The sequence below is a fragment of the Chinchilla lanigera genome, unplaced genomic scaffold (genome assembly GCF_000276665.1).
Source record: "Chinchilla lanigera isolate Chin_1 unplaced genomic scaffold, ChiLan1.0 scaffold00002, whole genome shotgun sequence".
NCBI lineage: Eukaryota > Metazoa > Chordata > Mammalia > Rodentia > Chinchillidae > Chinchilla > Chinchilla lanigera.
Window position 1 is genome coordinate 16403088 of NW_004955403.1, and position 26255 is coordinate 16429342.

A 26255-nucleotide genomic window follows, 5' to 3' on the forward strand; every position below is an offset into this window, starting at 1 on the left:
ATTTAAGAATTAATTAAAAAATAGAGGAGAGCAAAAAAGAGAAAGAAGATAAAAACAAAGGTAATGAGCAAAAAGAGTACAGAAACTAGAAAAAAGACAAGAAAGAGAATAACACAAAAATGAATTAAAGTTCTAGTATATTTATTTGCAAATGGCAATACTTTCTAGTCATGCTTGATAGATGAAAATCCCTCTTTCTGTTTTAAAAAATGGACAAAGTAGCAGAAAACAATTCTTTCTGCCTTGATGTGTCAGGAGGTAGTGTGCAAGAGGACCATATTAGCCTGGAGGAGGTGGTCATCAAGATCTTCATGTGATTTGGAACAGACTTTTGACACATAGATTACAAGAGTGAGCACTGGGCTCAGTATAGGGGTCTATACAGAAAAATTAAAGGTGTGTGAAAAACATGAGGGAGTATGGTCTGGAAATTCCCTTTTCAAAGTAAAGCACAGAGACTTCGGTTGCACCCTGAGGGAGGAGGAGAGCAGCAGGACATCAGGTAGCTGAGGGAAGAACATGTGAAAAGTCAAAAGCATTTGAGAAACACAGGAAGTCTGGGAGCCTGGGAGCTACCAGACTATGACGAAGAAAGCATGATGAAGGATTTCAACAGTTGAAGTTTGAGAAGTGTGAAGCAATCAGCTCATGGTGTACTCTGCTGAGGAGTATGGACTTGGCCAAAAGAATTGTGAAACCATCAAATTACCTCAAGCCTTGAAATCACATGATCTGATCTGCACTTTAGAGATCCGTCCAGCAGCAGATGGAGAGGACTCACCAACTGTGTACCTGGAGCAGTTGGGAGAGGAAGATTGCTGCTGCTAGAGTTGAGTGATCAAGAGGCAAACGGGGTGAGAAAGAAGAAAGAAGCATGGATTAGATACCAGAGTAGTGAGAGAGAGAATGGGCCAGGATGATTTTAAGGTTTGTGTCTTGGAAAACTGAATGGTTGGCTGTCATTTATAGAGTTGGTAATACAAGAGAAGAAAAGATATTGAGTTTAGTTTGAGACATGATGAATCTGAAATGTTCCTCGCGTTAGCCATACTGTGTGTTTTTGTGGTGCTGCAGATGAAGCCTAGAGCCTCCAACATGCTGGGAAAATGCTCTACTACTAAGCTATTTCCACTTGTCCAGTGTTATGGTTGGTACATTTTGTCAACTTGGGGAGTCTAGAAGTTTGGCTAAGTGACTCAGCAGTTCTACATCCTGGAGTGCAAAGGACATGCCCTTCCTGCTCTAGGATGTTATTCATGGTGTCAGTGTGAGAAGTTTAGAAGGTTAACTATGTGAGTGCTGCCCCTGGGTGGGGTGGCCTTCTTACAGTGCAGGGGAGGGAAAGAGGCTTGCATGCACTGCCATTTCCCCCCTTTGGTCTGGTTGCTTTGCCATCTTCTGCCTTGGAGGCCAGCCAAGTATGGACTGAAACCTCCACAAACTGTAAGCTAAATAAACCTTTCCTTCCTTCATTTTGGGCATTGGGTATTTTGTGTCAGCAATGAGAGAAAAGTAACCAAGACAGAATTTGGTACTGGGAGTGGGATGGTTGCTGTGACTATACCTGATCATGTGGTTCAAGAGCTTTTGGAAATGGCTTGTGGGAAGTGTTTGGAAAGGTTTGGAGATGTGGCCTGAAAGAGAAGTGCTAGAACACCTTTGGCTGTTCTGTCTGGGAAATTCTGGTCAGAGCTCAGAAGCCCAGAAGGCTGATAGAAATCCTACCGGTAAAGACAGGGTTCGGGAAGTTTCTGTTGGGAAGAAGGACTGCACTGGTTGTTGGACTCCAGATAATGTATGTTATGGCTTGGCAGAAAGTTTGTCTGCATTTTGTTTGTGTCCAGAGACTTTGCCTAAGACTGAGATTAAGAGTGGCAGTGGACTGATTAATCTGGCAAAAGAAATTTCAAGGCTGCCAAACATTGGGGAAGTGGCATGGCTATTGTTGGGGGCTTTTAGCCAGATTTATGTTGAGAATCAAGAGCAAAGAGCCAAGCAGGATGATTTAAAATGTTGTGAGTTTGGCCAGAAAGGAAGCTCCAGTAAAGCTGTGGACTGAGGATCTCTATTGCTGAGAAGGAACAAGAGAATGGAAAAGATGGCCTGAAGGCATCACAAGAAGCAGCAAGTCTCCACCCTTTGCAGCCTCAAAACTGCAAAGGTGAAAGACCTGGCCTTGAGAAGGAGGCTGCAGAGCACCATGTTCCAGAATGGCGTCAGCAGCCATACCAGTTTCCAGAATGGTGGCAGCATAGAAAATTTGTTCCTCAGAATTGGATTCAGAGTGCCCAGCGATCCAGGCACTCGACTCCTATGGCCAAGAGAGAGGAAAGCTTGGCTACTGTTCCAGGTGGCAGCAGACCTTGGCATCATCCCCGTGGCCCTGGCTTTGGTGTGTGGTGAATGCATGAGTTCTGAGGTTAAAGAGGCTTCCACCCAGATTTCAGAAGGCCTGGGAGGCCAGGCAGTGTGCCCCTGAGAGGGCAGTGTGTGAGGCTGTGAGTGTGAAGCAAAAGGTGCCCTGGAGACCTCAGAAATTTAAAAGCCAGGACCGTGGATCATTTAAGGAAAGCTGCAAGGAGGGAGCAAAGCAGACCTAAGAGAGAAGCCATGGAAGCTGTAACCACCAGAAGTGCCACAGGGCTGGACTCATGCAAGCCCTTTGGGGCTCACAATGTGCCACAGATTGCTTCAGATGCTGGCCATGGAACTACTGGACATAACATTAGCCCTGCTGGATTTTGGACTTGCTTTGGTCTCAATGCTCTGTATCCTCTTGTATGTACCTTTTGGAATGGTACTGCATATTTTGTGCCATTGAACATTGGAAGTGTTTAACTTTTCATTTGTATGGGGGTTTGTAACTAAAGAGTTTGCCTTACATCTGAGAGGAGACTTGGGACTTGAACTCTTCAGCAATGCTGAAACTGTTAGGACTTTGGCAAACTCTTACAGATGGCCTAAATGCCTTTTGTATGAAGGGATGTGCATGAGTATTTAGGGGGCAAAATGTTATGGTTCTAATGTAATATAATGTCTTTGTATCTGGAAATGGATTAAAGAAATGTGTCTGGTTGCCAAGTTGACAAGAGGTGGATTGCTATGGTTGATACATTTTGTCAACTTGGGGAGTCTAGAAGTTTGGCTAAGTGACTTAGCAGTTCTACATCCTGGGGTGCAAAGGACATGCCCTTCCTGCTCTAGGATGTTATTCATGGTGTCAATGTGAGAAGTTTAGAAGGTTAACTATGTGAGTGCTGCCCCCTGGGTGGGGTGGCTTTCTTACAGTGTAGGGGAGGGAAAGAGGCTTACACACACTGCCATTCCCCCCTTTGCTCTCATTGTTTTGCTATCTTCTGCCTCAGAGCCAGCCAAGTGTGGACTGAAACCTCCACAAACTGTAAGCTAAATAAACCTTTCCTTCCTTCATTTTGGGCATTGGATATTTTGTCTCAGCAACAAGAGAAAAGTAATGAAGACATCCAGGTTTTAGAGTTTTAGGTGGTGGTGAAGAATTCTCTAGGTGGAGAACTTACCATAAGCCCAAAACAAAGAGAAGACTGAAACTCTATAGACCACAAAGAAACTCATATGAGACAGGGAAAAGAAAGAAAAGAGCTGTCAGAGAGATAGGAGGCTGTAATGCCGCAGAAGGGCAGGGAAAGCAGAGTTTCAGAAGGTCTCAGGCATTTTCAAATCTCACTGAGAAAGTTCGTCTAGTGAGGACAGAAATTCAGTGGATGTGGTAACAGATAACAGTATTCTCATGCTAATTGTTCCAGCTAAGCCACTTCTTGAAATATTGCCATTTAGCAAATGCCCTCTTCCTCACTGAGTCTTTCTGGAATCTGAAACAAAGGTAATCTTAGAATAGCTATGAATAAATTTAGTCAATATTTAAAAAAATTCAGCAGAAGAAAGATGAATCCCCACTACATACTTCCTAATTTGATCATAGATAGTTCCTCTGGGATCCAGCTTACTCACATGTTAAGATATACTATAAGAAAAAATTACTAATATGATATAAAATATTAATTGATATTTCTCCTTCATTTTGGAGAGATAGAAAGGTAGAATGGGAATGAAAATGACTGAGGGAGCTTATCTTTTGTCTGAAAGGGAGCTGCTACTCTACTTTAGCCTACTGTTGCCTGCTGTTTGGGAGACTTCTTAGTCTTCATCTCTGAAATTGTATGACATAATTTACCTATTTAAAAGTAATAAGAACATCATAACTTATCCATGTCCATTAGATCATGGACTCCAGGTTTCTGATTGGTCAGGCCAAGGCCTTACTCCCTGTTATGGCTGTATCTAGATGTACCCCCAAAACCTCATGCAGTCATAGGTGGAGCTTTTTCAGAGCTGGCTAGATCTAGAGTGTGTAACTGATTCACGGCTCACTGCTAGGGTTAAAGATGTTAGGACTAACAGTGAGTGATTACTAAATCAGTCCACTGATTGGCTTGACACCACCCCATTCCCAGTAGCTTGGGTACAATATAAGGGACAGAAGGATGCTTGCCTTGTCCCTTCCCTGCTTTGCTACCTTCTGCGTACCATGAACTGTTTGTCCTCTGTGATGCCTGTATGTCATGTCACCCTGCCTTGGAGCTAGCCAATTATAGATGAGAGCCTCTACAAACTGTGAGCTAAATAAACCCTTCCTCCTTTAACTTTGGGTGTTGAGTATTTTATCTCAGCAACTAGAAAAGTAACTAAGACACCCCTTTCACAGCAAGTTGAGGAAAGTACCTTGTGAAGCATAGAGGGAACCATTTCATATAGTTTTATTCATTGACTCCTTCATTGATAAAAAGATTATAAATTCTAGGAACAATAAATCTCAACTTAGTTACAATAGTAGGCACTTGACTTTTTAATGGCCATTTAAGTTCTGCTAATAATTTTCATGCAGTAGAAATGATTTATTAGATATAAGATCAAAGATAGTTGGATTTGAAAGTAGGATATAATTTCAGCTACAGATTTTAACTAGCACATGTATGATTTTATTTTGCTTTTCATTGCAACTCAAGAGCTGGCCAAGTCTCTTCAAAGAGCAGTATAAATTTCGCTACACACCTTATGGAAAATGAGGTATTATTAAATGGGACAAAATCTAACTATAATCTTGTGTACACTATTTATAAATGTTTTAACTTTATTTTTTTATTTAAAAGAATTAAAAAACCAATAAAAACAATATAGAATTCCTAAACAAGATGATAGGAAATTAACAATTGTTGTTATATTGTATATTGTTATCTTTAAAGTAGTTGTTCAGATTACTAGATCTAGGCATGTGAAATTGATCAAATGATTAGGGATTAATGGTTCCTTTCAATAGACCAATAGAAATTATTATGATTATCTTAGCTATCGTGTGTGTGTATATACATATATATATATATATATATTTTCCCCCTTCCTTCTTTCTTTCTTTTCTCCTTTCCCCCATCCCAGTTGTTCTTTCCTTCTGAGCAGTTTATCTCCTTCACAACATCTGTTTACACTCTCAGGATCTTACACTAGGGAGACAATACAATGCTTACCCATGCAGGTCTGATTTATTTCATTTATGAGTATGGCCTCTAGCTGCATTCATTTACCTATCAAAATCTTGAGTTTGTCTTTCTTTATAGCTGAGTAATACTCCATTATTTAAAAATACCATGTCAATTTTTATCCAATCCTCAGATGATGGGCATTTGAGATGTTTCCATGATTTAGCTATGACAAATTTAGCTATGATTTGGGCACGGGTAAAAGGAAAATCTGGTATATTATAAGAAAACTACTATATGACATAAAATATTAATTGATATTTCTCCTTCATTTTGGAGAGATAGAAAGGTGGAATGAGAATGAAAATGACTGCAAAAGCTTGTGTTTTCTGTGAAAGGGAGCTGCTATTCTACTTCAGCCTACACTGCTATATGTGCATTGCTCTAGTGTTCAATGATGTAGAATTTAAAAAATCTTTTTGTTTGCCACTTGCCTATTACCATTAGTGAAACATTTATTTATGTATTTGACCCATGTTCTAATTTTTTATTTTACTATTGCATTTTGAGATTTATAATGCTCTAGATGGTAATCCTTTCTTGGACTTGTGGTTTGCAAATATTTTTTCCAAGTATGTAGCTAGTTTTCTCATCATGTTAACAAGGTCTTTTGTAGAGCAGAAGTTTCTAATTTTGATGAAGTCCAGTTGATTTAATTTTCCTTTCTTGTCCTTTTGGTGTTAAGAATAGTGTTCTTTACCCAGTCCTAGAGTCTAAGCTTTCACTTTTATATTTATTTTTCCTGAAATTTTAATGTTTTGCATTTTATGTTGTAAGCATATGGTCCATTTTGAATCTATTTTTGTATTGTGGGAAGTGTAACACTTGGGTAGTTTTTTTTTTTTTAAATGAGGTCCAACTTCTTCAGAACCACTTATTGAAAAGATTGACTTTTATTAAACTGCTTTTTTGTCTTTGTCAAAACTCAACCATGTGGATCTATTTTTGGGTTCTCTGATTGATTTCATTGATCTATATGTCTATCTTTCCATCAGTACCACACAGTATTGATTACTGCAACTACAGAGTGTGCCTCAACAGCAAGTAGACTGATGCCTCTTTTATTTTTGTTTCATTTACATTTTTATACAAGTTTCAAAATCTTGTTCATATGTAAAAATGTGCTGAGATGTATATCAGAATTATTTAAAACGTATATCATTTCTGAGTAATATTCATCTTTACTATATGAGTTTATCACTCCTTAAAGATATTATACCTCCCCATTTATTTAGATCTTTTATTCTTTCATCAGATTGTGTGGTTTTCAGCACACATATCCTATATAAATTTTGTTAGTTTCCATCTGAGCATTGCTTTCTACAGTGATTACAAATGTCACTATTTTTCAAACTTTGTTGTACATGTGTTCCTTGCTAGCTTGTAGAAGTACAATTATCATTTGTATATTTACTTTGCATTCTGCAACTCTGATAAACTCACTTATTTGTGCTGGGTCTTTTGTAAATATTTTGAAATTTTATACCTGTATAATCAGTGCATCTGCAAGCAGAGACGCTTTTACTTTTTCTTCCTTGTCTGTGTTCTTTTTGTTTTCTTTCCTTATTGAAATGAGTGGAACTGTCAAAAGTATTCTGAATAACAGTAGCAAGAGTATGTACCTTCTTGAACTGGGGAAGGAAACATTCGGTCTTTGACGCTAAATATAATCTGAGCCATAGATTGTTAGAAAACTACTATATGACATAAAATATTAATTGATGTTTCTCCTTCATTTTGGAGAGATAGAAGTGTGGAGTGAGAATGAAAATGACTGCAAAACTTGTGTTTTGTCTGAAAGGGTGCTGCTATTCTACTTCAGCCTACTGTTGCCTGCTGCTTGGGAGGATGGCAAGCATTTTCTTTCCTTTTAATGTGTCTCCAAATTCTTCCTTAGAGAAGTGTGAAATTTAAAAAAAGAAATTTGCTTAAACATCTTGCTTCTGAGATTTATTTATGCCCAGGTACATACATATTAATTTTATTACTACAATTTTTTTGTTGGTACTGGGAATCGAACTCATGACCTCAGGTTTGCCAGGCAAGTGCTTATGCCACTAAGCTGTATCTCCTGCCCTAATTTTATTACTGAATAGTAATTCTTTCCATAAACGAGCAACAATTTACTTATTTACTTTCCCACTAATAAGTGTTGACATTATACCTGTTTTCTATATTAAAATAATATCTTCAGAGTCATCTGTACATTTGTCTTCTTAGGTGCATAAGTAAGAGTTTTTATGTAATGAGAGAGCGCTAGATTATTATGAGACACTCAGGGACTTAAAGGCTCCTTTGGATGAAAATCACTGACTCTGTTTTTGTTTTTGTTTTTTTTTTGTTTTTCTCCGGTCCCGGGAACCGAACTCGCGACCTTACACTTGCCAGGCAGGCACTTTGCCGCTGAGCTAAATCCCCAGCCCCTAAAATCACTGACTCTGATCCAGGTGTTATAGTACATGACTATAATCTCAGGACTCTGGGAGGCTGAGGCAGGAGGATGGCAAGTCCAGTCCAGGTAATCTAGCAATTTAGCAAGATAGTGTCTTAAAAAAAAAAACAACAAAAAAGACTAGGGATGTAGCTTAGTATGTTTCCCCTGGGTTCAGTCCCTAGGATTGCAAGACCAAACTAAACCAAACCAAATCAAACCAAACCAAAACAAAACAAAACAAACAAAACAATCATTGAGTCTTCATTTACGACTTCAGATACTTAAAGGGTAACTAAAAAGAAGATAAGGCATAGCATCTCTGCCTTTACTTTGTGTGGATCTCCTTTATTACCTTAAACTTTAGGTGAGTTCCCTACCTAACTCTTGACGCAGGCATGCTAATCACTTAAGGAATATACAAGGTTTATTAGCTCTAAATTTACATAGCCTGTCTCATCTCCCTAAGACTCTGAGATAAAAGTAACTAAGGCATTTTCAAGATTTGTAAGAACATTTAACTGCCAGCTTTCACAGCATCCTGTTGCAGACCCCCTGGAGTGGCACCTAGAAGTCTGCAGCCGTCTGCTCAGCGGCAGCCACCATAGATTCCAAAAGATCTTTTGCAGACAGATCATCCAGTGCTTGGATGAGATCACCCTCCTAAGCAGGAGCAATCATCTCATGGGAACTGGATCGTGCCCTAAAGGGAACTGGACTTCTATGGATCCACTTTGCAAAACCAGAACTGAAATAATGACCAAGCATCAGTCCCAGCCCACCTAACAACCCGGTAAGAGATTGACTCTTTGCTGTGTTGGTGGCCAGTTCGAGTTTCTCCCTCGGTGCTCTGCCTCCTTCAGCTCTTCTCCTTAAGCTAAAGCACCTTCTTTACATCTCTTCTTTGAACTAAAAGCTTTGCCTATGCTCTCATAATTCTTGGCTTGGTTTTGTTATAGGAAACTGAGTTAGACAGAAATACTATAGGCAGTCAGACAGGGCCAGGACCTCCAAGGAGCCAGCATGAAGGACAAGATAAGATGCCTGTGGGCCAGACCTCAAGACAAAAGGGCTAAACAAATGCACCCACATACCTCCCTAGGTGTGAACATCAGGGATTGATATTCTAAATAAGTAACAACCCCCTTCAAAAAGCCAGAAAGAGTCCCTAGCCCAACCCCCTACAGGAAAAGCCCCTGTTCTGTATTCATGCCCGCTTGCCACGTGACTCGCTTCCACATTTGATCCCAGTTTACTCAATTTTACCTGAACTATTATACTTGTAATCTTATTGACTGACCATAATTTTGCCCCCATTCCCACCTTGTAATTTCCCATATTCCCCCTGTCTTGGACCAGCCTCACCTCGGGGTTTTGCTCCGGGGAAGGGCAAGGTCCTTGGGTAACCCACTCAGGCCCCCTTCTGTCCCTCTCTTGGACAGAAGCTTTCTTCCCCTCAATAAATATATTCTGCTCTTAACGTCCATTGTTCTTAAAGTTCATTCTGCAATTTCAGAGAACACAAACTCGTCCTAGATATTGTTCAGGTTGGGAGTTTTTATTCTCCTGTATCAGTTTGACTTAGTGAAAGAACTTCACATAGGGTATGACTTTGAATACTGTTAAAATCTAGTGTATGTAAATTTGTACATGTCCAATCGCTGCATATGGGAGTTTATATTTTTCCTTAATCTTTGGCAAAACTTGGTATAGTAATGCTTTTTCCACCTTTTCTACCTCAAGGTTAAAAATGATATCTCACTCTATTCATGTGCATTTTGCTGATTATTAGTGAGGCAGAACACCTTTTTTGTATATTTATAAGTCATTTAATCACTTGCTGCCTACTTATTAACTTGGAAGAATTTGTATAGCTTCTAGATACTTAGACTTTATCAAATATATGCATTATAATCTCTTTTTTTCTTTTAATATGTCCTCATAATGTGGCTTGTGCTTATTGAAATTTGAAATGAGGTAAATTCACTGTTATGATTATGATATGTGGATCTTAAGAAATTCTTTTCAATATAATATTTTTTAAAAGTTTTCATTTTCACACGGGCTTTTACAGCTCTGTTAACTTATTATTTTTTGTTATGCTATGAGGTGGATACTTTTTCCCCCCACATGGTAGTCAGTTATTAATTTGGTTATGTGCCAAGTTTCTGCTATATATGGATCTCTCTGAATGTTCTATTTTGATTATTAGAATTTTTTGTACCAATAAATAATATATAAAACTTAATTAACTTATGGGTGCTATTTTTTTGGATTATACTTTCATTACAGATCTTGATGTCTAGCAAAGAAAGTTCTCTCTTTTATTTTCTACAAAATTACTCTGTCAATTCTTGTAACTTTATTTTTCTCTGTGAGTTTTAATCTCTGTCTGATTGCACATAAAATCCTACGGGATTTTCATTTGAATTACATTAAATTTCCAGATTAGTTAGGGAAGAATTAACTTAATTATAATACTGAGTCACTCTATTAGTGAACTCAGCGCATCTTGACATTTAGTCAGGTTTTCTTTTACGTCCTTCGACAATGATTGCAATTTTCTCCCCAGAAGTCTTGCTTAACTTTTTCTAGGTCCTTCTTGCTTGCTGTTAGTATTCTATTTTCTTATTAGTTTCCACTAGTATACTGGAAATCTATTACTTTTTGAACATTGATTTTATATCCAAGAAACTTGCTGTCCCTTCATACTAATAAAAATATTTTTAGGAATATATTTTATCTTTTTCTATTGCCAGTCACATTTTCTGAAAGCAAAAATTATGCGTCTTTTGTTCTGATTATTTCTCATTTCCCAAGACCCTCAAGTGTCTTGTACTAGACCTCACAGTCATACTTGTTCTTGACTTTGATAGTACTACTTTTGCAATATCACCATGGTAATTATCATGTTTTTCCCGAATATACTTAATAAAATTTGCACAATATCCTATTTCTTGTTTAGGAAGGTTTCATTTTTATAGAATCATCGTTTAGTGTCTACTACATTAAAAGCTTTTTTTAGTTTGTTGAAATGATGATATGATCTTTCTCCCTCAGTCTGTTAATGTAGTTAGTTACATTGACAAATCTTGTGTTATACATTCTTTCATGCCAACACCAAACCTTAGTAGATCATATATTTTGTTCTGTGTTGTTTTATACACATGGTTTCAAATTAAAGTGCATTTAACTCAAGATTATGTGTATTTGATCTATTTTACGAAAGATATAACCATTTTCTCAGACCTACAACTTTACTTTTTAAAAATTTTTTATTTTTTGTTTTTTTTCCGGTACTGGAGATCGAACTCACGACCTTGCACTTGCCAGGAAGGCGCTGTGCCACTGAGCTAAATCCCCAGCCCCAACTTTACTTTTTGATTGCTGTAATTAGGTAAGATTATAAAACTTTAGTTTTACCTCTGTGATTTGAATGTAAAGCAGTTCTGCTTAAATCAATATAACTTAATGAAAAAGATATATTTTAATTTTAGTTTACATTATGTTGTTCCCTTTTTGCTAATACTTGGTTTTAAAATTATTCACTTAGGTTCGCTTTACATAAGGGATTGCATAAACATACATATATGATACATGTTAAATATAAATTAATTTATCATTTGGCCATATATCTTATTTCATAAAAGAACATTTAAATAATCAGAAGCTGTAGCATAGTGCCAAAATTAACTTTTCCTTCTCATGTAATGCTGGCTTGCTTTATTCTTGAGAAGGATAGGATATCAGTATTTTGCTCTTCCTATGGTTTCTCAATCAAATGGCGCAGAGGTTTCTATTGATTACTTGAAAATCAAAAAACAGCTTTCCAGAATTAATAAAGCACTATTAATTTTAATGCAAATCCCTATTACTAAAACTTAAAATAACAAGTCTGTAAATTTACACAAGAAGAGAGCTTTTCTTCGGGAGTTCTATAGCGTTTCTCCACTCTTTCCATTATGCCAAATGAAACATAATTTGATTTATGAAGGGATTAAACAGGACTTAATTCAAGAAATGATAAATGCCATGTAGTCCTTAAGTGGAAAATAACCGACATCCTTTTTCCTGTATTTTATATCAGAATTAAATTAAATTATTTGAAAGCAATCATCCTCACCGTCAGTACGGCTCACCTGTCTATGATTGGAGTGGCTAGAGCAAAAGGTGACTGGAGTGATCGCTGATTTAAGCTTTTATTCTTGATGAGGTGATGGTAGGTTTAATCACTGTTTGTGTAAGGATACAGACTTTGGTTTGAGAAATGGAAATTATTGATGTACTAAAGGGAATTAATAAAATTGTATGCATTCTGGAAAAAAGTCATCATGACATAAATTACATCTTAATATTTTGGAGTTTTGATGGCAAGAGTGAATTTGAATTAATCTAAAATAAATTCTTTGTGAGTATCTCTTTGTTTTTTAGTTGGATACTTCTTAATTTTTATTATAATTACAAATGATTCTCACTCAAAATCAAACTATTTTAAGAAGTTGTAAGAATGAATGAAGTACATGCTATCTATTTTACTCTAAAGGACAAATAGAAAATAAATGTGAAATAGATTGCAATACTCAGGTCAAAGGTAAGAATGTTTACTTTACCGTCTTGTACAGCACCTTTCCAATCTTATACTTCTTAAACTTTAGGTGAAACCAAATTCATCATTAACATTTAAAAAGACAACGAAGCATGACTACCATGTCAGCCATTCAAAATTGGGATAGCCAATACAATTTTCTGCAGTGATAAATATCTGCTCTATCTGCACTGTTTGGCATAATACACAGCCATAGTATAAGGATATTGGGCATTAGATATGTAGCTAGTACCATAATTGACTAAATTTTAAGGTTTACTTCACTTTAATTAATTTAATATTAATTATAAATATCCACACGTGGCTAGTGGCCATTCTGTGGATACTAGCCAATGGACAATGCAGGTCTAGAATCTTAGGTTTTCCAAATGTTTCATTATAACCATAACTCATTATAATAATTTCCATGTAAGTCTTGCTTCTATAAAATAGGTATATCAAACTTGAGGTTCAAATATTTAATATTAAGACCTATTTGGTTCATATTTCACATAACCAGTACACTTTTACAAGTACATTTTGACATGTTTCCATGCCAAAGAATTTTGATTATTGTGAAATTTGATGTTAACTAATATTATGAACTAAATATAACATACACATTCTGAAAGCATTTTTATTTTATATTAATATAAAATATCTTCTACTATGATTGCTCATTAGAAATTTTAAGGAAAGCTTTTCATAAGGCCTAGATATTATGACACTCAAAGGATCAGAAAAATAAATTGATATTTGTAATATTAGTTTCTTCTTAATTTTGACCCTTTATTGTGGTCCATATTTTCAAAGGAAATTAAACACTCCGCTATACAACTATGTATTACATCAGCATCTTAAGAGCTACAGAAACCTCATTTTTACATACCAAATTACTACTACTATAAAATCTTTTATATTGATCTCTTTATTACTCATTATTTAAATTATAAATTAAAAGTTGATGAAAATTTGTTACATATGCTCTGTCTGGAAGATAAAACAGAAAAAATAATTTTCTCAGACTCTAAACACAAAAGCTACATTCAAATTTTGGTGTCGAAAAATATTTCTATAAATCATTTTATTTAAGAATAAAAAATAATATGTAAGTATGCAATTTACAATTTTTAACAGCTTTTCTGCAACTAAAGTTCACATTGTGTAGACTTTTTATGTTCTAATAATTTAAACATATGAGTATATGTGTTCATAGTTTCATATATACACTTCTAGAATTAAAACTAAAATAGAATCCTTCATTCTGTTTAACTCTTTGAATAACACAGTTTTTTACACACTCAAACATAAAGATTAAAATATTTTAGAATGCCAAGACATAATTTTGAAAAATTTTAAAACATGCATCTCATGCAAATTAAAAGAAAATATGTCAGAGATTTTTTAATCCAGTGTAAAGTAGAAAAATTGTAAAGCTGATAAAGAGGGAAAGTTTAAATTTTATTATATTATCAGTCTTGAAAGGATCCTGGAATAAGCTGGCTAAGCTAGAGATAAATTGATTAATATTATAGGGCAATAAATGTAATCTTTGGGCTTATTTTTTTTCCAGAAAGTCAAATCTGCACCTCTAAGTGACAAAAATATATAATTCAACATGTTTTCAGAGTTGGTCTCTATTAATAGTTAATAGTAAGTGCAACGAAAATATATTCCCTACAGAATTAAATTGTTCTTGGATTTGTCTGTGAGACAATTTTCGGTAAGACATTAAAAAATCATGTAAGGGGCTGGGGATTTAGCTCAGTGGCAAAAGCGCCTGCCTGGCAAGCGCAAGGTCGTGAGTTCGGTTCCCGGTACCGGAGAAAAACCAAAAAAAAAAAAAAAAAAAAAAAAAAAAAAATCATGTAGCCATTCTTTGTCTAATTTTCAAGTATTGGATACATTTTTTACCAAAAGAAATACTATGTTTTAGCATTTTTTCTTTAGGACAAGACTTTTTAAAATCAGAACTAGATTCTAATGAAAAAATATAGCTTATTTTTGTAGCTGTTCTGGGGAAAGAGATAATTTTATTTTGCAATTTATAGGACAAATTTTACCAATGTTGATAATCTGGAAGGCAGCAATGCTAACCACTATACCACCAACGCCTCTGTAATGTTGATAATCTGTAATCTTTAACCTGATAACATGAAGAATTCAGGAGAATCATTGTAAGTGGTGATCAAAGTAGCAGTCAAGTCTGTTCGCAGACACTTAGAGCAGGATCCTTCCTATTTTCTGTCAACAGTACAGCTACCATTTTAGAGACCACTTTCCTGCCATCTGTCAGACTCAGGCGCTCCAAAAAACGAAAAGGATTCTGTGGTAAAGTCACATTTGCTGGTGCTGGGGTAGGCTGCGGTGGAATACCTAAAACTCCAAAGTGGCTACACTGTTAAAAGAATCCTCCTCTCTCCCTGTTCTCCTTCCCCTCCTTCCTCACTCCCTCCTTCCCTCCTCCCTTCCTCTCTTCTCTGTTTTCCTCCTTCCTTCCCTCACTTTCTCTCTGTGTAGACTGAGGACACTTATATTCTCCTTCCTGGAAAAGTGCACATGCCTGGGACGTAAGCTGAGGAATCCCAATAGCTTTTCCTTTGATGAGAGAGGGCAACGGTAACTGAGCAAGTCGCACAGACCACAGGGGCAAGCCAGCACCTAGGTAAAATATACAAGAACGAGGCTTCTCCAAGAAGAAGGCCAAAAAGTGGTCTGGCCTTCTTTTTATTTATTTTTATTATTTTAAAAAATTTTAAAATTTTATCAGTGCATGTTTGCAGTGTATAATGATTTTGTTCATCTTGAGGCGTTGGTACATATACATAACACAGGTTCATTCCTCTCACCCCGCCCCACCTCTGGGTCCGGGTGCCTTTTAAAGCAGGTACTGAAGAACAGAAAACTTACAAGTAGGGATTTTTCCTGTGTTGGGTGACAGCACGAAGTTCTCTCTCAAACCCTCCTTAATGGAGACAGGCCAGAATACACAAAAGACAAGAATGCAGGAAAAAAAATTGATGTATCTTTAAAAATGTTCTCATGCTATTAAGGTTTTAGACTATATTTTATTTTTCTTTTGTGATTGTTTCTCTCCCTCTTCCTTTCTCTCTCTCTCTCTCTCTCTCTCTCTCTTTTGAGACAAGGTGTCTCTATGTATTCCAGGCTGGCCTTGAACTTGCAGTGATCCTCCTGCGTCAGCCTCCCGAATGCTGGGATTACAGACCTGTGCCACCATACCCAGATTGTTTCTTTTTATATATATTTTTAGTGGTGCATGTACATAGTGCATCATAGTTATATTTGTCATGGGGTGTTGGTATGTGGACATGACATAGCTTAATTCTTTTTATAATCCCTTTCCCTCCTTCTTTTCCCCTCCCTCCCTCTCTTGGACCTCTTTCTTGTCTATATTTTTTGAGTGAATTTGAATTATCAACAAATGCCATATATAGCATATCCTATCAAAGTTCAAAATTAGGTGGTAATGTGCACGAACATTATACTTAATGTACTCTTCTTAAATTGAAAATTTTAAATAAGATTTTCTCTGATCTCATTTGTCAAAATCAAACATCAATGAGGTACGTATAATAAAAGAAGGCAAGGGACAAAGTTTTCTGTTGCTTAGAAGATTTGATTGAAGAAAGATTACTTTACCACATACTGTCCAACGTTTTAGGTTTCTCTGTTTTTTGTCAAAGCAGATTTGGCAGAAAAACACATGTTTTCAGTTTTGCTCGTGAGAAGATAATCTTCACTTTAGTATTCATTATGCACAATGTATGCAAAGCGCAATGAGCCAGCTGACTCACACTTTGGTGTCATGCAAATAAAACCTAAACACAAGAAAGTGTAACATCTAGTAAAATGTGCATGCAGCCGTGAATGCTAAGGTAAGGAAAGGTAAAGCTAAATAAATGCTATTAGCACATCCACTCAGGGCAACCAGTAGGACTTGGAGATGAGCCACATACACAATTTTGTGCTTTTGGCTAAGAATAAAGGCTTCCCTGTGCAGATACTCTGCATTTGATTAAAAAATGAAACTGGAAATTACTATGAAGATGGGCAAGTATGTGTGTCAAGAAGTGATTTTTTTTTAAAAAGGATTGGTGCATACACTATGGTTATGTGTGTGTGTGTTTTGCTGGGGATCAAACCAGTGAGCCACTCTTCTGGCCCTACCTCATGACTTCTCAGTATTTCAAATCATGTTCATGTTCTCTTTCAATATTTGAGAAAATGTTATTTGATCATTCAAAAGTTAATACTGTAGGTAAGAAACAAGTTTTCTTCCTAAAGACATAAAGATTGATTTTTTTTTTTTTTTTTTTTTTTTTTTCTTTTTGAGACGGGGTCTTACTTCGCAGTTCAGGCTGGCCTTGAGCTCACTTTGTAGCCCAGGCTGATATCGAACTCGCAATGATCCTCCTGACTCAGCCTCCGGCGTTCTGGGATTCCAGCTGTGTGTCACCACGCCCAGCAGGACTGATTATTTTTAACCACTCCCCAGTAGTGGATAGTTGAATATGTGAGTGTATAGTTATTTATGAATTGGCTAAATTGATGTTTTTTTCTAATTTTAGCTTGCATGGTAGGCCTTTTTTTTCCAATCATTGCAGGCAAAATCAATTTGACTGTTTTATATAAGTGGCAAGTTAGAATTGATTATGAGCTCAAATATTTGGGTTACTAATGCTAACAGACTACTCTCAGGTAGTCAGTTACTCCAAAGTAGATAAATTGATTTGACTTACTGAGATATAACCAGCAACTAGTACAACAATAAAGAATTACCAGTACTAAACAAGCAGTCAGACTCAAGTTTGGCAGAAGAGTACAGACAAAGAAAATTAAGGGGTGGCAGGAAAGTATTTTTTTTTTTTTTTTACATATAAGAACATCACGAAAAAGAGATGGCAGGAAGTTTTTCCCAAAGTCAGTGCTATAGACAAAATTAAAAAGCAATCATTCAATTTCAGTCATTCTTGAAATTTTGGATTTATATCACTAGCTATGATGTTGATTACAATAGTAAACGACCACATTATCAATATACTCATATCTCAAAACCTATGGAAGTACCCAAGTCAGCAAAGAATGTAAACAGTTGCTCTCCAGTACCGAGTCTTTAAAGAATAAGTGGTGATTGTGGATTGAACCTTTCTTACAGACTCAAGTGGTGAAGATGGAGGTTTGCTAAGTACTCCTCCTTGTTACTTTGAAGCCAGCTAGAAAATGCACAAACTGGCTTTGACTTCTTCCCTTCCGCAAAACTTAATCTGTTCCAGAGCAAACCGCGGAACTCGTTTTGCTCCTGACTCCATCTGACAGACATCGCAATGACCATATGTATCTTCAGTTGAAACCAAAATACATTTTACACATTGCTCAAAATTTGGCAGCACACCCAGGAAACATTTGTGGTACATCCCCATATGCCCCAGCATGCTAGGGAGGGCAGTGGATTCATCTGATCCTTTCAGTCACACAAGAGGCAAACAATAATGTTGGTAAACATGACCTGCAACACAGTAAAAGAAACAAAAAGAGAGAACAAACAACCTCTGGCTGATACCAGTTTGGAGGAAGGAAAAGCACTTGGAAAGTCATGAATGGGGTAAGATCTCAAGTCTGAAATGCTCATGTTGGATTCTTCATTCTGTATTTTCTTTTCACTGACACTGGAGAATATCCAAATGTTTGTTGTTGATGTGCATTTATATGGTAGAAGGGTGCAATCTGTGAGCTTTGAGAGGACTGTGACAGCTGGTAATTTATTTCTAATTTATTAATATTTTCCAAGCATATTTTTGAAATTGTTTGTTCAGAAGGAATTGAGAAATTGGATAAAAGTCCCCGTTAAGAGCTATGCAATCAATATGAATTTGAGTTTCAGTTCTATGAAGGAGTAGCTTGTAATTTTGGGCCAGGTGCTTAATCTAGGTCTTAGTTTTCTTGTTTGTTAAATGTGGTTAATGAATAAAGACCTTGGATAGGATTAAGAGGATGAAGTAAGAGAATATGTGGAAGTATCTAGTACAATGTCTGAAAATAGGTTCCCAGTAAATGCAGTCTGTGTAGCCCCCCCTTTCTTTTACTACATCTAGATATTTAAATCTTGAAGGAGTAAAACAAATATAAACATCACCCTGAAATCAAACAATGACAAAATTCAAGAGGTCAAAGTTCCTGAGAAGCTTAAATTAACAGGGAAAAGATGAGAAATTTCCAGGAAATAGTCTGAAAAAGAACATATAGTTAGAAACTATCCTTATCAAAAAATCTGTCACTTAATCTGGGATTTATAAGCACCAAGTCTCAGAGACTTCTTCCTTCAGTTCTTTGAAATATTTCCATACAAGCTTCTCCTCTCATGATTGTGTGAAACAAAATGAAGAAATTAAGTTAGGATAATGATTGCTTTTCATCACTGAGTATTATTTTCAGAATCCACTTCGCATTCATCTATTTTTGTGTCCAGAACTATCCAGAAAGTAGTTCTACAAATTATATTTTATACGTGAAAAAGCTTTGGGTCATAGACAGATGTTCCCAATGAAAAATAAGGATAGTTTTGTGAAGAAATACCGAAGTACAAGATGAAAATTTTGCGTAGTTGAAAAAACCAAGTAGGCTGAGCTGGTATTACTGAGAGAAGTAGAGCTAATTTGGACAAAAGTAAGATCCATAGAGCCACCCTGGACAGCAGCTCACATGAGAGTTCTCCACATCCAGGCCGTGAGACATTCCAGCAGGTGTCAGACTGGCCCAATAGTGAGCTTGGTGTAGAATCCACTTGCAATATGGTTCTTTCTCAGGTCATTGCTGTTAGCTTGAGTTCATCTTTTACTTAAACATCTTTCACTTATATGCTACAGGAAAATATCAACTTCAGAGTTGATCTTTTATTTTCTGGGGAAGATAGAAGCTTACAAAATAAAATGTCAGTCTTTCATGGTCAAGGACAACATATTTTTAAGTGTGATTTCTGTTTCGTTGGGTAATTCCTGTTTTGCTTGAACTTTAAACATCAAGAAGTTTAAAATGAAAGAAAGTTAAGAAAACACAAGGCTTTGTCTTCATTTAAAAGTGAAATTTTAAAAATTAATAAATCCATGTATTTTAATCAACTTACATAAAGAAATTCAGAACCAATTAAAATTCAAGGGCATTTATGGGCCTTTTAACAATTTCTTTTTGTCAAAAAAGCCATCTCATCTAGAGCATCAGTGGGGTAAATATCTGTCTCAACACATTGGCCAACTATGTTACTCCCAAGACCTACCTCTTATGCTTCAATAAAAAATGGTGGTTTGACAAAATTAGCAGTTCTTTAACTTGAATCACAGCTCTCTTGGTTACTTTCCTCTCATTGCTGGGACAAAATACCTGACACCCAAAATTAAGGAAGGAAAGGTTTATTTAGCTCACAGTTTGTGGAGGTTTCAGTCCACGCTCAGCTGCCTCCAAGGTAGGGTGGCACATGGTGGAGGGCAACAGTTAATGGTGGTGGAAAACAGCAAAAGCAACAACAGCAAAACAAGAGGAGTGGCAGAGAGTGAGGCTCTTTCCCTCCCTTATATCATATGCAAGCTACCCACCCCAGGGCAGGTGTAGCACTCACATCCATAATCCCAGCACTGGACCATGGATCAATCAAAAGCCTAGAAGCCGGCCCCATGACTACATGAGGATTTGGTGGGGTGGGGCATGCAGATGCAAAACTACAACAATGACTTTATTATGTCCTTTTCAGTAGAAATCATTAGAAAAGATTCTATTCTAAATGATTCTGAACGATTTCTTTTTATTAGAAATCATTGTTCTTTGTATTAGAAACCATTGCAAAAAAACTTTCCAATTATAATATTTAAGTTTAAAACAAAAAATAGAAATACTTTCTTTCTAATGTGCTATCTTGCCCTAACTGAAGTTATTTTCAAAGCATCATTAGCCTAAAATTAGTTTAACTCTTTCAAGTGCAAAATCTTACAAATTATCTTGCATATTTTAGCTTCTAGGATTGAGAAGCAGATGTCCTGTAATTTTATTAATAATAATTTCTGTTTAACAATTGTAAATTTTGCCATAATCACTGAGGTTAAAGTGCAAAGGTTCCATAAAAGTACTAACGCAATGTCTTTTTATTATAAGTAAGAGTAGTGGACATTCAGTGTGGGTTTCTTAGTCATCCCATGTGGCAGTCATTTATTTACCTTTTGCTCATATTTCAAAAAATATGATTAATTCTTAAATGTGTATATCACTGTGAAGGTTACACTCTATTGCAAATAGTTCAGTACAGTTAGAAACTGAAAAAAATTATTGACAACTTGCTCTAAAGCAAGGGAGGGAGATTGAGCTTTGCCGAGTGCAGTCTGCAAGCTGTTTAGGATCCTTTCCTTTGGTTTTTCTTTCTTCATGTTGTAAGCAGTAGGTTCTATACATGGACCAAAACACACAATGTTGGCATGTTTGATATAGAGATGATTTTCTTTTCAAGACAGACAGAGTAGCCACTATTTGTTTTGGATTGATCAATAATACATAAGCAAATTGAATTTCTACAGAATTACAAAAGTGCAGGTGTTAATAATTAAAATAATTTAAAACAAACTGAGCTGTCAGCAAAAAAGTAAACATATCTGAGTCTACGCCACGTTTGTGTTTCAATTCTTATAAGTTACATATTGGTTTAGGCTGGATTGTCTTGGAACTTAGAGCTTCAAATACTATTTGAGAAACTAGTAGCTTATTTGAGAAAAGATCCGGGACTCACAGTGGGAAGTCGAGGAAGACAATATACATGATGCAATCCATAAGCAGGATGCCACCTTGGGACTCGAGCCCACTGCAGATTTCTGGGACATGATGTGAAACAAACTTCAGAGTTGTCATACTTGGGATGACGAGCTTGCTGGTCTTTTTGTGAGTGGTTTTGCAGTGATCCTCAAGGTGTTACCTTTCCTGTACTTATCTTTCCTCTTGGCTTGAGAAAATCTTAATGAATACACATAGAGCACACATTTGTGTATGTGGTAGTCTCACATAGTCATCTGACATCTCTAAACAAGGCTTGACTTTACTAAGTTCTACCCATAGCATGTCAAAAGACTTGACAGCAAGATATTCTCAAAATGTGGTAAATTTCATTTCTCTGAAAATGAATTACAGTTAATCATAGTGGGCAGTAATAGGTTTCTCTTCCACAACTACGTACTCTAGGGTATAGCATTAGGTGAAGTCCACCCATTTCATGTTTTTTTACGCTGCTGCTGCTGAATAAATTCTATTACGATGACTATAGAATCATGGGTTCAGTTGAAATGAAGTTTTTAGCAAAAACATTGAAGAACAGCAAGAAAGGAGAACCAGTTGGCAGTTTTCACATGATATTCCCATGGCTGAGGCTAGAACTTATGAATATATGGTTCTCTATAGAGTTGGGTGATTTAGACTCTAAAAGCTTGATATGATGTCATTCGTAATGTAAGTCATGTTGCTAGCTCTTCTTGCTCTAGTCTGTGCTCACTAGATAACCCTCTGATTTTAAATTTATTCCAGATAGATTGATCTATAAGTGGAAAAATTACTACTAGGCAAAGATATGAATACCTGGAGTAAAGAGAGGCTTGTTTTGATTTATAAGTTTGGAGGTTCAAATCTATGAGCTTCTGGAAAAGGCAGCATGTCACAGCGGGAGCACATGGTGTAGCAAACTGCTTATGTCTCCAGCCAATAACGAAAACAAGATTTTGTTGAGAGCCCTTCAGTAGCACACCCCAAAGACCTAAGGACCTCCCATGAGACCCCATCTTTTAAAGGTCCAGAGCACCTTCCAGTGCCGCCATCTTGAGGGCCAAACTTTTACTCATGGGTCTTTGGGGACTCTCATACAAATTATCACAAATGACTTCTCTTTTTAAATTTCTATAAGTCGTTTGTTAATTTGTAAAAAACCAAAAATCACATTTCACCCTCGGCCTCACTATAGCAATGTATAGAATAGAATAGAATAGGACAGGATAGGTAGTGTAGGGTAGGGTAAGGTAGGGTGGGGTAGGATAGGATAGGATAGGATAGGATAGGATAGGATAGGATAGGATAGGATAGGATAGAATAGAATAGAATAGAATAGAATAGAATAGAATAGAATAGAATAGAATAGAATAGAATAGAATAGAATTAGAATAGAACAGAACAGAATAGGAGAGGATAGAATGTACCATTTAGTTTAAGTCTAAATCAGTTGGAAAGAAACTCCCCATGTGTTCCTCAGAATTCTTAGTTCCTCGAGGTGCATTATGAAAATTTTCTAGTTTTAAAAAGTTTAGAAAACATTATATACTCTATTTCTACTTAGAGATTCACCATGTACATCAGCCTTTAAAAATTGGAGAAGTCTAAAGATATCGGTTTAACTTCAACTTAGCGTTTTCCCTCTTTTCCTCTCTCCTCTCTATTTAGTTTAACCAAACATTCATTAATATCCCTTAGAACACATTTGTGGATTATCATTACCATCAATTTCTTATCCTATTTCATGTGTTAAAAGTCATTTCATATTATTAAAGTTTGTAATTGGGAAAATTAATCTGTTTTTGCACATTTATAAAGGTTGAATGCATCATGATTATTTACTTTGCCCTGCAATAATATTCAAATCAATTTCTGCTTATCTCCTTTTTACATGAGGTTTGTGCTCTTAATAACATTCACTTTACCAAATATGGAAAAAATGCATTTTCATTTCTCACACAGCTAGAAAATCTTTGCAGTATCTGTGCAAATAACTTTCTTCCTGCATTTCCTAGTGTACATCTATTTGCATTGCTCTGTCAATATGCTTGAGTTGCAAATGTAAACACTGAAATGATCTGAAATTCCCTCTGACAGAGAGGTTTCCCCCACTGATATTCATTTCTCCTTGTATGTTTTGCTGTGTGAACAATTCCTTCCTTTGTTCAGACATTAAGGCTTTGCCAGAGGCAGACTTTTATGGCATGAATACACAGAATGTTGTGGGTATCTCTTTCATTATCTGGAAAGAGAGGAGATAAAACAACACTGACTCTAAAGGCATAAGCAAATACAAAAGATTTCAAAGACTGCTAGCTGAGGTTTTCTTCATTTTCAATATACAGTTGCCTAATAGTGGGGGTGGGGTGTGTGTAAGCATGCCTATGTGTATTTGTGAATGTGTGTGTGTGTGTTTGTATTTGAGCGTGTGTATGTGTCTATCAAAGATAGAGTTTCCCTCACAGCTTGTTTTAGATGCTGCCTCTCTCTTCTTCAAAGACACTAGAGTCATGATTTTGCAATATATTTACTTAGAGAAAAAATAGCTTGGAGATATCACAGTGAGTTATTCAGTCCATCATTATTAATGCAAGAGTGTTTAGGATAGTTTATATTTGAGGAGAAAATATAACAAAAATTAAAAAGTCAAAACACTTGCATTATTTCTGTGAAGATGCTACTTGAAATCTGAAGGTATGTAAAGGAGGGAAAGAAACCCAGAGAGGCTCCGTACCATCAACTTTCCCAAGAGCTTATGTGATTGAGTGGATTAGGCACTTTCATTAATGAGACTCATGCTTAATCTAAGCTCTAAAAGGGACTTGTGGAATTTGTAATAACTCTCCCAATGTCCACAGCACACTCTTTCTCCATTTAGATTTCTTTTCATGAGTGTGTCTGTGATGAACACTAATGTGTATGACATAATTTTTATTTAGTCACATCTCTGAGGATCTTAGAACATGTGGACATCTTCAGCTCCCTTTATCGATCATATTCATCAGTATGAAGAAAATAGTGCCCAGACATATCACTCCCATTTTATGGACAAGGGGACAGAAACTGATTTGCTCAAATCCAGAGAGAAGTTAAAGTAGACACTGATGGATGAAGTGAGCTTTGTGACTTGATTAGTCCAAAGTCCACTACTGTGTATTTGCAGCCTTGAGCCTGGAAAATAAGCCAGCGATGTGTCCTGAGGTGCAGGAGGTGGTAAAAAGGAGTGAAAGGAGTCTGCTCCCTCCAGTACTGTAGCACTGACATGCAAAGAGGTGGGCCCTGTGCACATCCTGAATTCCAGAAATGAGAATGAGCTCAGGAGGATGGACAGCAAATGACTGGAGTCAATCCAACAAGTAAGATGAATTAATTTGGAAATGTCTTTGTTTACTGCACACTGTTGGAGCAAGGAGAGCCTTTCTCTCCTGGTCATGACAGTAGAGAACAGCAGGAAGTCAGGAGGAGGTGCACGAATGCCTTTCTACTTCTCTGCACCAAATGAAAGCTATAAAGGGAAAGAGAGATATTGCTGCATTAAGAAAATGAGGCCTAAGTGAAAGACTCATATCTTATTTTTGTAACTTCCAAGAAGTTGCAGTTCAGGATTTATGCTGGGAAGCAAGCTGCACACACGTGTAACACATGTGCCCCAATTCAGGGCAGAGCCATCCGTACTTTGGAGTCCAGCGCTGTACTTGGCAGTGAGAGACAGTGGAAAATCAGACAGTGCGCATTTCAGGAGTTCTTCTGAATTCTTATTGATTTCTGTGTTGCATGTCAGCAGTGAAATAGCCCAAAGTGGCCATAAAGCTAGGAGATGTCAAGGAAAAAGCTTAGTGTAGTTTTACGAAGCATCTGGCATTCCTGTGAATTGCTCTGTGTCCTTGAGACACTGGCCAGCGTATGCTGTCCTGCCCACCTGCCAGGCAGCTCTTGTATTAGTTTCCTATTAGCTGCTATAACAACTTACTGCAACTTTCATGGCTCAAGCAACACAAAGATTTTATCTTACAGTTCTGGAGGTCAAACTTCCCAAGATGAGTGGCCTTGTGCTGAAAACAAGCAGTCAGTAGGACTATACTCCTTTCTGCAGGTGCGAGCATGAATCCTCCTAGCTTTCAGAGACTATGTTCCCTGGCAGTAGTTAATTCACAGTTTGGTTTAGTCTTGATCTTTTATAGTTATCAAATTTTTCATACACGTTTCTTCCCTTAATTCCTAAACAACACCAAATCATTTTATAGATAAAAATTCAGACAAAGACTAAGTGACCCTGCCATTATTGGGTATAGGATTAGGGGTAGAGCTCATATTGAAATCTGTTTTGACTGTCACTAGATTTGATATGACTCTGCCTCTCAAGAAGATACATATGTAATAATAATAATAATAATATGTAATAATAATCTATGTAAATGCATGTGGACACATTTATTTACAAAAATTTAGAAATGCTTACACATATTCTTGGTCACTGTTCATTGATGAGGTGAAGATAATGACACTTCCCTTTCAGGGAAATTGACAGAATTAAAAAATGAGAGGTCAGGCACTGTGGCACACACTTGTAACCCCAGATACTCAGGAGACTAAGGTAGGAGGACAGCAAGTTTGAACCCAGGCAAGGCAATTTAAGAAGACACTATACCAAAATAAAATAAAAAGAAGGTGAGAGATATAGCCCAGTGGTAGTTGCTTACCTAATGTGCATTCAGTCTCCAGGCCAGTAAAGGGGATAGAAAGGGAGAGAGCGACAGAGAGAGAGAGAGAGAGAGAGAGAGAGAGAGAGAGAGAGAGAGAGAGAGAGAGAGAACAAAATACTTCAGATATCTGATATCTAAAGATGAGGAAACTGGAGGTGCTT